At 39.0% G+C, this 15,114-nt stretch overlaps 1 protein-coding gene across 1 annotated transcript in view; it reads right to left on the bottom strand.

Annotated features, from left to right (window-relative positions):
- The window catches only part of gabrb4 (gamma-aminobutyric acid type A receptor subunit beta4), a 42,696-nt gene that overhangs the window by 25,276 nt on the left and 2,306 nt on the right, over window positions 1–15,114 (bottom strand). The window lies entirely within an intron of this gene.

Raw genomic sequence — 15,114 nt, 5'->3', positions numbered from 1 at the left:
TGAAGACGGGTGGTTTCCTAGTTTCCAGATATTGCAAGTTGACCAGCTCTCGACTGTGTCTCCATACATTGTTGTATAGATTTAGCACACGTAATTTTTCATGTAACTATTAAAAAAAAGTATTATACTTCTGAAAATATCTAAATAAGCTTCCCATAAAACTTTTATTACAATTTATCATCAGTCATCTCGATTGTGTAGATGTATTGTGGCTTCCTTGGTCAGAAGCTGTGTGAAGACAGAAACGTTTGGAAAATCTGCTTGAAAAATGTCCGAGGCAAGAAATACACTTTGAGGCTAAATCCTGTGGCAACTTTGTGGTGATGCCTCCCTGATGATCCCCATTTACGATCAGTACCTCATCCTCACATCTTCATTGGGTTCCTCTGATGAATGATTGGCCTGGATCACGACTGAGAGGATGCTGGAAACTTTGTGCTGATATGAGCTACTTGTGTCCATTGATGGTTCAGAGACTAGCCAGTCAAGCGTGCCACTACATTCGTCATGTTGACACTTGGCTATTTTTTGAATCTTTATTTTTAGCCAAGCCGTTCTCTCATTTGCTAACTATCCGTGCATGCTGCACTCTTGTCTCCAACAATGTGTCACCACAGTCAGCCCATCGTCTGACAGGCTAATCTGGGCTCAGGTCAGACCAATTACCCTGATGTGGTGAACAGTGAGGCTGTTTTCCTATGTAATGGCAGCTCATATCAAAACAATACAAGTTCCACATCAGTAAGAGGCCATAAGTTCAAAAGACATACCCAAACTTCTACTGAGATATGTATATACCGACATTACCAGCTATACCTGGTTTTTAAGAAGCGCTGCAATGTCAGCCAAAACTCTTAGTGTACATATGAAAAGAGAAACTCTAAATGCTGAAATCTAATATGAGCATTATCTTCATTAAAAAAATGTTTTTTACAAACTTTCTGTGCATTCAAATCAAGCACAACATGGTGGTTTGGACTCTTACCTGTATATTCCTTCATTAAATACACACACACACACACACACACACACACACACACACACACACACACACACACACACACACACACACACACACACACACGGGTGAGGGGTGAGCTGAAGAGGAGACAGGAAATGGACGAGAGAGCAGAGGGAGGCTCTCTTGGAACTGAACCCCTGCCCATTCTGCTGGAGTACTATGCCCTCTATAAATAAGAAAATAATTACCCAGATGTTAAAAAAAAAATTTTTTTAATAAATTTTGGTATACCTTTCTTCATGACATATTTGTAGTCTTTATTCAATCTCAGAACTTGAGGACCAGGGTATGGGGACTGAAGAACACAAGCTTGTATACATTTTTCAACAAACCAATGCTAAGCCTACACGGACTGTGCTGCAGAGACTTTATGCTCCCTGCTGATACTTGTGGTCTTCTGGATTTTGATGTCTACTTCAGATGTAGTAGTGAAGTCCAACCTCAAGCCATTTCCGAAAACATACAAAAACTACAGCGGAGAGCAACATTTGAGAAAAAAAATAGTTGACCTAATCATCCAGAGTTGTGAATGTAACCACAAGAGGGCAACGTAATGTCTCCCCTGCTGAGCGGATATTTTAATAAATGGAGCGGCATAAATTACCAGCAAACAGGTGCCGAGCTTAAGGATTGATTTAAATCTTTTGGCATATCTGGGTTGATTCTATACTGGCGCTGAGAGGAAGGGGTTTTCAGCAGACGAGGAGACATCTCATTCCGCCTCATTGGCTGATGAAATCTGACTAAAGAGGCTCCAAAAAAAGAAGCTTGCTATGGTTTTGTATACGAGACACAGGATGGAGGAGCACTGCTCTTCCCCCCAACGTCATAGTCTTTCATGAAGATTTCATGCAAATGCAGAGGGTGTTAACACTCACTATTACACAAATGTCAGTGTAAACATCTCAAACTGGATAAATTCCATTCACAGCCAGGGTGGCGTTGTCATGTTATTCCACAGATCCTGTCAGTACTGAAAACAAATTTGCTGGACAAAAAAGTAAACATCACTCTCCCTCATATAAGAAAAACTATGATAATCAACCCATTGCCTAGCAACAGAGGGTTCCATAGCAACTGTGCAGCATTTTCCCTACAGTGTTGCAAGAAGAGCATGATGATTTATCCAGTTGAGTCTCTGTTTGCTTTTGTTTCAATGGCTCCTGCTCTCATGCAACCATTTCAATAAAAAACAAATAGATATTTTGTGTCCAAGGACACAGATGCCCCCGCTACTGGAAAAACTCAATCGGTACTGATGTGGATAGACCATAATAATGAACTGACACGAAGCAAATGGAAGAAAGTGACTGTGAGGCGCACACCCTTAAAAAGCATTTGACAAATTTCATTAGATTCTGTCCAGCGGTTTTATTTCTCAAGAGGTGTAGAAACCCTCCCTCTTTCTGTAAGGACAAGGGTAACTGTTTTTTCCTCCTTTGATTTGGAGGGGGGGGGTAAAAAATCATATATTGCTTATTAACATCAATCTTACATTATGATCAATATTCTTGCATTTTCCTCATGAGTCTTTTTGTCTAACAGATACGTAGACTGACAAACACATTCATACCTAGGGGCGATTTAGAGTTTCCAGCTGACCTAACCAGCACGTCTCTGGACTGTGGGAGGAAACTGGAGCAGCCGGAGGAAACCCACGCAGTCTCTGAGCAAGCATGTGAACCTCACGCTGAAAGAGCTTTGAACAGATTGGCAGATCTCAACCCAGAAACTTGTTTCCATGAGGCGGCACTGAGCCACCATGCCTTAATGAATATTCAAAAAGATTTTAAAACTGCACAAAATGTCTGTGCGATTGTCTCGGTTCCAACCCACCGCAAATAAAAAAAATCTGCTTCTCATCTGTAAAAAAGTAAGAAATACCTGCCCTGCTGTTATTTCCTTGCAATATACAACATTGTGTATTTCCCATAAATTTACTTCTTATTTTTTGGTGCAAACAGTAGAGAATTTCACCACAATGAAGGTTTTGTACAGCAGGTTAAGGGAATGATGGTGATGACCAGGCACATAAAGCAGAAAGTTTGTGAACAAAATGTGTCCAGTTCAGCAGTTATCAAAGGGAGAATGGAAATGATATTTGAGCATAAACATACTAGATGTTTCGGCGTCTGCAAATATGATTTGCTGTTCAGTTTTACTGCCCATCAGGCGAACTGGAAATGTAGGACTTCACACAGCAATTTAGTCTCCAGTTTCGCTTAATGTTTTTCTCAAGGCCTTCTATGCGATAGTATCATATATTTCAAACATCAGCCATTTAAACTGGAGTCTTTATAAGTCTAACTTTATTCTTAAAAAAACAATACATAACACAGGAATTCAGACCAGATTTCAGAAAACAACAACAACAACAAAAGATTCCTCTCTAAAAGCAATGATCACTGGCAATGATCACTTTTTATGTCTGTGAACCAATTAGATGTGATTATTATGCTTCCAATTCAAATATTGTTGATGAGTTAGTTCTGAATCAACTTTTTCCCCAACTTACACTGGTTCAGTTAATATTTCCTCATATTGTTGATGTAAAATTAATTTGGTCAAAATGAACTTGTTTGCTGCTCAAAATCATTAATGTTATTTCTAAGGAGGCATCGCTGCTGGGGACGATTAGTGATAGCTGTTGAATAAAGGGAAATCTTTAAAGCAGCTCTCGCACGAGGAGTGAAAAAGGACAGAGAAGACAGCACGGGAAAATGATGAGGGAGAGCAGGAGAGCAGAAGCAGTACATCACAGGAAGCCAGAGAGACAGAGGATAAGTAAAGGTGGCCTCATCTTATCGTCCTATCCTGTCACAAACCTAGCGCCTGATATATGAAGCCGACTCAGATTCCACACTAAAAAGCTGCATGTGAACAATGCTTCCCACTTACAGATGCAGATTTTGTCAGTGACTTATGAAATGCCACTCGTGTTACTGGCTAACTTTCAAACTCATCAATTACAATCCCATGAAGAATGAGTTACGGCTGTGGGTTTAGTTCCATTAAAGATAGTGTATTTGGTGTAATCAGGTACTAATACAGTAAAATATTGTTCAACCATACAAGGTAACAATACATTTAAAAAGAAAAGAGATACGTGTCCAAACGCTGTAGACACTTGTGGACAGAATGTGCTTCCTGAAGGATTTATCCTGAAGCCATTAGGAAAGTTATTGGCTAAAGAACTCTATTATTCATTTAATAGTCTTTTACCATCCAACTTATATTTTATTTACTCACAGGCTTTAATGATTCAGCAAGTCGAACATTGACATTTAATCAATGTCATTACCTCCATGGTGCTTGATATTTTTTCAGGAAAAACATCTTGTACTTTTTTTTGAAGAGCAGTAAATCATATTTACTTCAGCCCTGAAGACGCTCCCTGCATAATTACATTAACTTCTGGTAATTGCATGGCGATCCTGCCCAACGATCATGGCTAATATGTCTCTAGAGAGTAGCGTTCATGAATTCTTTATTAATATATTAATTTGTGACCGCGACACCAACTCCACTGTGCGTGAAGCAGATCATGTTGTTGGCTGCCATTTTGACAAATTGGTTTTAAATTGCCCCTGATTCTTTCCATTCTTGTCTAAGACGACATTACAGTGCTGAAAGATAAAATGAATAACAAACATAAATCTAAACATGAAAAGCTTTGAGGTTAAGACACAAACAATGATTTATTTTTTTTATCTCAGCTTCTGTCTTTTTTCTTACAGCCTCTAAAAATTAAACTTTAACCAGCTACCTGGAGGTTGCTTTTACAAAAAACATACATTATGACCTGCTGTGGTGAAACTCAGCACTTAGTCTTTGCTTCACCTGCACTGCCATCTAGAGTGTAGAGTTTTATATAATTAGACATGAAATCCTACACCAAAGTAACAGAGAAGGTAACATTGTGCAGGCGAGATAAAAAAAGAAACTTCCATTAAACATATCGCCTCAAAGAAACGGAGAAACGGAATGACAAACAAAAGTCGAAGAGGCTGCATAAATGACAGACTCTAAAACACTAAAAAAACCACAAAAAAAACAGCATATCAAAAGCATAAATGTAAAGTTAGGAAAACAAAATAGACTTGTGTGAAAGTGAGAAAACTGAAATCAAAAGGAAAAGTGACGGCGTGTCAGGGTGCGTTCAAAGACAGAAAAGAAGGTGTTGCAAACGAAGCTCATCAGTCACTTGAATTCATACATCTATATTTGAACGGTAGAGCTCTCTGACCTTATAAGCAAAATTGACTGCTCTGTTCCAAATGGGTTCCTCTGCATTTAACGGAGACCAGACAGTATAAATTATGAACTAAATGAGCACTTTGCATGTTACGCGTGGAGGTAATCCAGTGGAAGTTTCAGTAGATAAACGCATAGAGCAGATGTCTGACACATGCTGCAAAGATCGCACATGGGCCGACTTTTTGTGATCTGGAAGAAAAAACAGGTTTTTATCTTTGATCGAAAGTGATGATTGAGTGAGTACAGCCAAATAATGGATCATCTTTTGAAAGCATGCACATAAAAACCAGTGCCAGCAAGTAGCCAGCTACTCCAGTTCTTTACTCCACGTGATGACAAAGCTCAATATTGCATGTCTTGGTTTTGTCCTGAGTCTAACATTGTAAGAACAGATCATATGTCGGATATTCGCAAAATCAACACAACCATAGAAATGTCGCAGTACATTAACTTTAAAATGCCTGTTGTGAGTCTGGTTTGTTGGTGAAACCCAGTTAGATTCTGGTATAAAATGCACAAAGGCTGCATTAAGTTGATCAGTTCAGCTTAAACCTGCGATAAAATCTAGATTTATGTTTCTGGAGGACCAGAAAGTCGTTCTGTTTTATGTCAAAAACCGTGTTATATGTCCTGCTGCTGGAGTTCAATGATGAAAGTGTGTTTGGTGGTAGCGAGGATGACAGCATCCATCTCCAGATGCTGTAAATGACATTTCTTTCCTTGTTTATATGTGAAACAATTGGAGAGCTGCATCGTGTCCTTGGTGAGCCAATCGTGACCCCCCCCCCCCCCCGTCAAGGGAACACCTCCTATCAATCATTGCACATTCAAAAAGTGAGCCACCGGGGACCTTAAGAGGAGAGTCAAAAAGGGGGGGAAATAATGCCCCGCATGCAGAATTCCTCACCAACGTCTGACCCGGGGTTTTGTACTTTTGCAGTCCACTGCGATCCATTCTGGTGCAATTCTATCAGCATTTTTCTCCTTCATTTCAAAGTTGCTGAAAACAACACTTTGAATAGGAAGATGAAGTATGTCCTTTCTATTGCATGCTATCTCTCCCCACCCTTGCCCCCCCTCTGCCCGCCTACATGCACACCTCATTTAATTCAAATAGAAAATCTAAGCGAAGGGAAAAGGGAAAACCGCCCAGCTTGAGCATTTTTTCCTGTGTTTTCTCTGAAATAAATCACCGGGCGTTCACTCTTCATCAGGATACATATCACTTCTACGTGCCCCAACATTCATTCTGGGAATCTGGCAACACATTCCTTTTTTTCCGCTGAATTGGCGTTACTTTGAAACTGACTTACAACTGCCCGCGCTATCAGCCCCAATGCAAAGCAACCTGCCATTTGACATGTGACAGAGCCGTGAATAAGAAACCGTCCGCAGCATTGCAAAAATGTCCGGCAAGCTTGAAAGATATGCTGCTCTATATAAGTTAATGGTTGAAGATGCAGGTTGCGGCTCAAGTCCAGCACAAATCAATCACTAGTGATGCTTACAGTGGTTAGCTCTATAGTGTGGTAAGGGGTTTCTTTATATAGCTGCACACATATGTTAAAAGCATTGAGTCTGCCATCTGACAAGACAAGAGTAGCCTTACAAAATGTGCAGCACGGTGCATTAGGAGCGGTATCTAAAGTGCTGCAGATCCAGCCTTTACTCATATGTCTGGGCTCATTCTATTATATTTGGTGAATTAAGTGTCTGTTCTGCTCACCAGTTTCACTGCGACTGATCTGCAGTTTTGCCGCTACATTTACTGCTTTTCCATTACAAACAAGATCAGGTTGCAGCTGGGACTCATTTGGTTCAACGTGAAATGAGATCAGTTGCGTGTGGTAAACGGGCAGGTGACCGGACGGACGACATGGCTGCAGGCTGAGCTGGGATAGAGTCGCATCAGAACGGCGCTCAGGTGCATTCAGTCATGAGCTGCGCTGCCGTTAGTCTCACATTCCTGTGGTCTGGGCACCCATCAATGCCTCTTAGGCTGTGAGACCATTACGCTGCAGAATGTAAGCTGATGCGTCTTCAGGCGAAAAGCTTGAGATGAATTCCTTTACACTATACTGTGATGGGTCATCCCAGTCTTTATGAAGACCTGGAAGACAACAGCATTGTGGTAGAGAAACCTGAGCAGCCATACTTTGGTGGGGGGGGGGGGTTTAAATGTGGGGGTTGCATTTAAATGTCCCAATAAAAGAATTTTCTTCAACAACACGTCTCATTCTTTTGAATTTTGTCAATTGTGAGTTTCCTTCATGAAGATGGTTGATGTCGTACAGCCTGTAACCACACTTAATGCAATACTGCAGAAACATAAAGAAAGAAAACCTGATTACAGTATATAAATGTATAGAAAAAATCTAGAAAAGATAAATTATCCTATGTCAACCTGGCCTATCCCAGCTAGCATTGTCTGAGAGGTGGGGTGTACTCTGGACAGCTCCCCAGTTCATCATAGGATCAACACACTACTGCAACAAGTTCCTCTTAGCCAATGTTATGTTATACAAATGAGATGGTAACCAAACTGTCCCATAAACCCCTCCTTCCTCTAGGACACTTTGTTTTCTGTCCTTTCTGTTTGAAAGAGACCCGAGTGAAGAAACTTTTCCCAATCCGGACCCCTTTATTTGAGCAAAATAATCACAGATCCTTGCTTGTAATTCTAAACAGTCTCTAAAATCTGCAGGGCTATTTCCACCCATTGACAACACTTCATAAATTACCCCAGTACGACACCTTCTGCTAGACATTTACAGGCTCTCCAGTTTCTTTGTCATCGTGTTTATGCACATCTACAATACGCTCAGCGAAATTCATTTTCTCTCTGCTGCACAACTGACAGAACACTATTTAATACACACTAAGTCAGTATCACTGTTTATTACACCAGACAAGGACAAAGTAAGGAAGGAAAATAGCTTAGGAAAGCATCAGAGAACTGTATTTGTGCTGATAATCTAAATTATTTTCCGTGTTCGCTATAGGAAAGAGAGAAAGATGATGTAAATGCTGACATAATCAACTACCACTGCAAAGACGCTGAGTAGATCCAACTCTGCTTACACTACAAATCCAACTTCTAGAGCAATCTGTACACATTAAACGTGAAATGATGTATGTATGTCACACACCCAAACTGCCATACATCATGTTCACAGGCAGCAATTCAGTTGTGATAGAAATTATTTTTGTTTGTTGAATAATGTACATTTGACTTTCCAGACTGTGATAAATATTGACAATATTTTAAACTTTTCATTAATAATGAGAAAAATGAAGCCAAAAAATGACTTCTTCACAGTTTCACTTGAATTACTGTAACTCATCTGTTTAGCCTGTAAAAATCTGCTCAAACAGTTAACCAAGTATTTCATTGGTTTTTCTGTAGCACACAGGAGAAAAAAAATGTTAAAATGAATTAAAAATCTATTTAAAACACATTTTGATGCCATTATGATGCATTTAAAGGATGTTGTATTTTTCTGTGTGCACATTTTAAGAATTATGATCTATGTTGGACATCATCCACGACAGTTTTCTGTGTGTCACCTCTCATCTAACGATACAATACTTCTAAATTTTGTGCTCAAATCAATCTCAGCCGACATTGTTGTGTCAAATATCGTGTTTGGTGTGAATCAGTGTCCTGTAAAACAACATTAGCCTAACATGCAAAAGCATAGCCGACATATAAAATCCCGTTCTCTCTCTATGATTACAAGCTCATCCCAAAGTCATCATTTCAAAAGTGCTTGCCTAAGAATACCCCCTGGACATTTTTCAACTATATTTAGTAGTGGAGCTTTCAACCTCACTTTATACTCCTCATGATCAGCACTACTTGAATGCACATTTTTGATATATATATAATTACAAAGTCTGTCTGCACCACATTTAACTGCATATTTATGCATAAACTACTGAAGTGCTGCATGCAAACAAATACTGTTATTTACATCAATCATCCTGAACTTAGTCAGACATCAACAGGAAGAATACAGTGTCTTTTCTTCAGTGTTCACAACATTTGTAAAGACCTATTATCAACGCTGAAGGCTTAAGACAACAGATGTACTATAGTTAGCATGCAAACTAAGAGAGATAATACAGAAGAGTATTGCTGACATATACAAACATGAAAAGTCATATTACAGCTTACCATAAACATGCTCAGGATGAATCACAAAGAAGTGCATCTGTCTTTACCACTATATAAAATGAATTCATCAGGTACTGATTTTCTTACTATTGTTACATACACAGTATTAATTTGGTTAATCTTTGTTAACCCAAAGAGTACATTTAATTTCACAAACATTAGTTATGATCACAAACTAGCAAAGTAAAGCGAACTGTAATGAACAATGTCTCAGAGCATGCTCAGTGCGGTCTGCTCGACACAGAGCTCTTTATTCAAATGTATATATTCTATTCAATTTCGGTGCAATTTATTGGCAGCCCTGAGAATAAATGAGACAGGGCCCCTCCGGGTTTGGATAACTACGAGGAGCAGGCCACCGTTTTCACTTTGAACCTTTTTCACTGTCTGAAGTGCTTGCTCTGCTAAACCATCAGGGCTGGTGCAAAAGGAGCCTGTCGCTACATAGCAAATGCCATTCTGTTCCATTTATTCACTATACAGGTCCCTGGTGAATGCTGCCCCATCGCCTGTGCAGTGCTGAGCAGGCCATGGTTTGCAAACAGCTTGTTGTGATGGACTCATCAATAAATTTTTTCTTCACGTCCACAATTTCTGGAGCAGATAAATGAACAAATGGAGAGACTTCAAGTCCAAGTTGGTGCTATCCTTGAAATAACCTGGACTGTCAAAAGGAGGCTGTGAAGCCATTCTTTGACAAAGCATCTTTATGTTAGACCAGCAGACATGCAAAAGGACATAGGAGAGGTTTCAACTGGAAGTGCTCTTTGATCTGGTACACGTCCCAGTGGGTTCAACATTTCTGGTCCCCTAAACGGTTTATCCATTTTTCAGGCAGAGCGTTTTGTCTATTAACAATAAACTTACAGGACAGGATGGAGTCGTGTGACTTTATGGCAGATGCGTAAAGCAGAAGTAAGAGGCCAAGTGCAACTGTATTAGCAATCACTTCCTGTGCATAAACCCATTGAGAGCCCAGTTCTTTATATTAACTGAGGTCATACATGCAATAGCTTTCACTGCAAAAACTCACATATTTATGGTGTTCACATCAAGGTTTATAGGAGGTCTACGTACCATCCTATAAAGGCACTGCATTGCATCCCAATATCTGCATCATAGAAAACACACAGCTACATTGAGTGGAAGAGCACGATTCCCTTTAGAGCTTTCAAAGCTTTTCAAAGAGCCGAGCTCAAATGCTACTCTAGTGCTGGTGACCTCTTTGAGGCTGATTTTGTCTTCCGCTTCTGAGGCCCAGGCCAGTTTCTAAAAGGCTCTTCAGCACGCGATGCAGGTTAGTCAGATGCTCTGCTATAAAATATTCTTGACAAATGTGAGACGTATTGCTGCACAATGGCTTTTTAGTTACTGGGAATTGGCTCATGCCATCAGAACCATAGTCCTAGGGGGGCCCACTGTGTTCTTTGGAGGGGCTCAACAGATGATTTTGCCGATGATTCATTCCCCTCTGTTTTTGAATAGTAGTAATCAGTTAGTGAATTAATTGTCTGGCTGCAGAGGCTGCAGCCGTGGCCTGTGTCTTTTTTTTTTTTCCAGTCGGTATTGATACAGTGGATCCTACCTGTACGGAAAAGCGCACTGGCCCAATTATCCCCAGTCAGCGCTCCATCTCTTCCTATACCTTTCCCTGCACAAAATAAAGCTTAAACAGGACCTCCTACAGTATGAGGTGGCCCCTGGATCGATGTGCATCTTCACTTTAAAACCATTGAGGGTTCCCAGCTCCTTCTTGAAGACTTGACGGTATCTTTGGATTATAGTGCTGCACTTGATATTTTGCCAATTCAGTACAGTCTCTCTTTGAGCCAGTCACAGTCAAGGAGACTGGTGTGTTAGCTATCACTAACCTGACAGTTCTGTGTGGTGCGTGTCTTCGCACATGTACAGCAGCCTTCCACCATGAGTTTCCAGCTTTTTTTGCAGAAATCTCTGGGTTCCTGAAAATTCTAAAGTGCTTTCTGGGAAGTCAGAGATAATTCTCTCAACAATATGCACTGCATTTCATTATCAATCAGAGCAACCTATTTTAGAGAATATCATCAAATATGACAAAGCAGGAAATCTGTAATTGGTACAAAGAAACTGACAACCTAATATAAAAAACCAGCAAAGAAGCCATCAGCTTGACCAGAATACTCAAACGCCTCTTTATTGAACCATTTCTACTATTCCAGATTCCTGAAGCTTAACATGCCACCTCAGACCATGTCAAATGTCCCTAATGGGATTTTCTGCTTTCTACCAGGACAGGCTTGCTAACTTGAAGATAATAATACAAGTAGCTCATTTTAAAATGGAATAAAATTTGCATAAAATTACATATTTTTCTGGGTAATCGTGTATCACCTGGAAACTGTTTCTCTAAAAGGCATTCATCCATTTTCTACCATGGAATTTCCTTCTAAAAAAAAATACAAAACAATTGCATCAAAGAAATATCAGCAACTTAGAAAGGTAAAACTCATCAGCAGTAAGGAAGCATGCTAATATTGGCAAACGATGCTAAATAAAATGTCACTGCATCGAGAGATTCAAGTGTCTCAAAAGCTAAATGTTACTGAAATACATTCTGAAGACCTCATGTGGATAATCAAGGTAAAGTAAAACACACATGCCCTTTCTGGTCTTTCATATCTCAGGAATTTTACATTCTAACAATCAAAACAATAGAAGTAGAATGATTAAAAATGGGTAAGTGTGCTTGAAGAAAATCAAAAATAAATTATACTTCCTTAGCTGGGTCTGCAATGCTCTGGTAAGCCTTCTGGATCTAAATCTACTTAATGCATCATTCGGGTTATATGGGGGTTGTGGTCTATGACTCAGCTCTATGACTATGGGCAATTTGTGAAGAGTTACATCCTACAGCTGCAATCCAAGACGACCAATAATGAAAAAGAAGAGAAACATGGACCATTTATAGCTGATGCATTAGTTTATAGGTAATTTATCTTTTCTCTCATTTAATAATAATAATAATAATAATAATAATAATAATAATAATAATAATAACAAGAATAAGAATAAGAATAAGAATAAGAATAAGAATAAGAATAAGAATAATAACTAATGGGAGATAAAATGTAATTCCTCAATCAAAATCTGGAATAGGTGCAATTTTTGTCTCGGTTTATTGTTTTTTTGTTTAGTTTCGGTCTTTTTTTTTTTTTACTAACTGGTTTTATGTTCAAATCTCATATCTCTGAAAATGTGTTTTCCCAACAATCTACAGCTTCAAGCAACTTTTCATTACTTCAGACAGGGGTGTTGATCTGGCTGTTTCCAGCCACAGCTAGTGTCCAGCATGGAGCCAAATTAAAAACTCTTCCTCGAATCTCATGAGCTGAAGGTCGTCAGCAGTTGTGTCACAGAAGTGGACAGAAGTAGCTGACTGATGTAGGAAATATCAAGACATGATGGACTGCAGCTCCCTGGCTGAAGGGTGAAACATAGATCCTCTCTGTCTGGGATGCTCACACTTTAAAACTTGTTCCGCCCACTCTAGTGCATTCACAGGCGTCTAGAGGAAAGTATGCTGTCACCAAATATCCAAACAATCAAAACCAAAATAGATCATATAATTACAGGTGGCTCAAAAAAATGTTAATCCATTTTTTTACAGATATAAAATGTCTGAATGTAAAGCATTTCAAAGGTGGAATGACCCGGTGGAAATTTACTTAAGACAGAGACGTCAGATTTTCTTTTTATTTGTAATTTAAAAGTTAATTAAGGAGATTTTGCAATTTCTAATGAATGTTATACACATAGTTCATGCATGTAATAACTAAATCGTTTCTTTTGAATCGTTTACTCAATTTATCGTTAAGTAAATAATGTTTAATTCAAATCTGTACATTAAAATCTGCATATGCAACTAAATTTGGGCAGTTCTTGGTCATGTTTGCTTCGTTGATCGTAGAGCTGATGGATGTCAATGGAAAAGATGAATCCTGTCATTTTCTGTCTTTGTCTTGACTGGACTGATTGTTAGTATTTGAAAGAGATTGGTATTTGTAAACTGGTATTGGCTTCAAATTGATAATTCCTAAATGTGAGTCACTCATATGAGCAGTTGGAATGTTGGAAACAGTGGATGAGGCATTTCTTTGCCATTCATTGTCATTTCACTTCCACTGGGTCTACAGAGACAACCCTGAAATGGCAACACTCCAACTCAGAGGAAGACATAACCTCAACTATAACAATTTATTTACAAAGGCTTACATCAGGCTAACGTATTTTGGCACATAAGCCTTCATCAGAGCATCTGTTTTTGGCGGAACACCCAACCAGAGGAAGATTGCATGAGGAGGTGCACCTGCTATATGTTTTCACTGCTTGCTCTCATTTGCATCAAGTATGGTGTAGTCACAGGACTGACAATCTGCTGCCTGCAGCCAGTTTAAAAAACAACAACAACTGCTTGCTGGAGTGCAACACAACAGACATACATGTTAGACTAGATCTGGTAAAGCTATCACCCTAATATAAAATGTATGACATTTTCATCCACACTTGAAAAAAAAAAATCAAAGCCTGAATTTTACACATGGCCTGGCTGCACAGACTGTACTATTTATACATGCTATAGAAGTAGCACCACTATTCAATCAAGTATGTTTTTAAATAAGTGGAATAGAATATCCATCTTTATGGACAAATTGTTTGCATGATTCAAAACAAACTGGAGACAAACTTAATAATGAAAACACTTTAATATACCGTAGATTTTGGCAGCACTTAAGTCAGAGCCAATTTTAGAAGTGGCAAACATATTATTGTGTAACTTGTGCTCATTAATTTAACACCACACTCTATTAACATGCCCTGGAAGGAAATAGAAAGACACAAAAAGCCTCTCTTTTTTTTCTTGGTTTTACAAACAGCGACTAGAATAAGTTTCCATGAGATTTTTTCCAAATACAAACTTTTTTAAAGTAAAAATAAATTTGGTACTGATATGAGTTGTTTTAATCAGACTGCACCGAGTTCAAGCCATCACAGTGGCCCTCAGTGCAGATAGATGATGTCATCAGTAGGTGGCCCCTGTTTACTTTTTTTTCTTTTTTAAAGTAAACAGGAAAATTCATCTGTCAAAAATTAATTTTTCACCAAATATTCTACAGTAAAATAGCTCAATCATTTTCAAAATAGTTTACAGACTAGCATGCCATTGAGAAATCTCAATCCTTTTAAAGTGTGTAGCATCTTATTTAAATAGTTTCACTAAAACTATCAACCCAAATGACACACGCTAATGAATTGTCCCCCACGCCTGCTATTTTCAGCAATTATCAAAATAACCATTATTTTAAAGAGCGGATGTAAAAGATGCACGATTTCCAATAAAAGTTAATGAGGCAGAAGGGTTTTCCCTGATCTGCAGATCAAATGCCCAGAAACGCTGCCATGTAGTACAAAAAGGCCACGAGACGTCTCCAATCTGGAAAGTACTAAGAGTCAATACGCTCACTATCAATCACTGTTTTAAGAAACATAGCGCTTGACTGCTCTTCTCCGTGTGTGCCCTACTTCTGGCGAAGCAGCCATCTTCGATATGTGAATAGATGCATAGTAATGACATGGTAGCAGTCACTTCAAAGCCGTTCCCTGTGTTGTGCCACAGGCCAGC

The sequence above is a fragment of the Antennarius striatus genome, chromosome 13 (genome assembly GCF_040054535.1).
Source record: "Antennarius striatus isolate MH-2024 chromosome 13, ASM4005453v1, whole genome shotgun sequence".
Taxonomy (NCBI): Eukaryota; Metazoa; Chordata; class Actinopteri; order Lophiiformes; family Antennariidae; genus Antennarius; species Antennarius striatus.
This window is presented reverse-complemented; position numbering and strand designations above follow the sequence as displayed.